Below are 1,047 nucleotides of genomic sequence, written 5' to 3' on the forward strand. Positions count from 1 at the left end.
AAAGTAATTATATAGTTACTACATGTGTAGAAATGATTGTGGCAATAAGTTGATAGATAAACATTAATTATATAGTTACTACATGTGTAGAAATGATTGTGGGAGATAATGTTATCCGTTAGTGTTGTATCTCCCAGATAAAAACTTTTCATCACTACTATGTACAGTAAGTAAACTACCGTTTGCTTTGTCCTATAATTCTGTATCATTACTTTAACCTGCTGATAAATATTTACTTTTAAAGTAAGAGTAAAGTTATTGTTTGGATTTTTAGTAATAACAATTTACCCTTTGACATACCTCTATAAAGTTCTAAATATGACTTGATTTTATGACTAGTGTTTGACATTTGTAGAAGAACTGTTTACTAATATTAGTGTACTTTACCATTAATTTATAAAATTTGAAGAAAACAGGGTTTAACAAGCTGGCAGCATTTGAAGACAAGATACTATTCTAAATACATGCTAGATTTGAAGTTAAGAGTAACATTTTTAAACTTAGAATATACGTTTGAAGTGTCTCTTCATGAATATTAATACAAGGATTTCATTAAGAAAACATAATGTTTATATATTGATAAAAAAGATCCAAAATACTTATAGAAGGTTTTGTCAAAGGTATAGAGATATTTACAAGAAGGTCAGTAAGTTCTTGTTTGTAAATAATCAGTTATACAGTCATGCCAGTCTGTTTTCTTCTTTACATCTCGGAGTGAAAACATTCCAGTGAATATTGAAGGATGATTGGATAACGCTTGTTTGTTACTTACCTTTATTTCCAGTTGAACAGTGGATGATATCGTGCTGAACTTGTGTTTTTCTTTTCTGTTTTGTGATTAGTCAGAATTAGGATTCTTATTTAAATACTGTACATCTTGTGTCGTGTATTGGAAACTATTAAGAATATGATGTTAAAAACAACTTTGGGCTGCTAAAATAAAACAATAAAATTCCTCTCAATGTTTGGTGAAAAAAAATTTATTCATGTATTTGTATAATACTGAAGTAATCTTAACAATGGGACAAGATGTACAAGCATTTACAC

General features: G+C 28.3%; 1 protein-coding gene across 1 annotated transcript in view; it reads left to right on the forward strand.

Moving 5' to 3' along the window:
- Positions 1-1,047, forward strand: part of LOC106474003 (ATP synthase subunit beta, mitochondrial-like) — an 18,208-nt gene that overhangs the window by 7,991 nt on the left and 9,170 nt on the right. The gene's annotated exons all lie outside the window — the stretch shown is intronic.

This window comes from Limulus polyphemus, unplaced genomic scaffold (assembly GCF_000517525.1).
Source record: "Limulus polyphemus unplaced genomic scaffold, Limulus_polyphemus-2.1.2 Scaffold6710, whole genome shotgun sequence".
Taxonomy (NCBI): domain Eukaryota; kingdom Metazoa; phylum Arthropoda; class Merostomata; order Xiphosura; family Limulidae; genus Limulus; species Limulus polyphemus.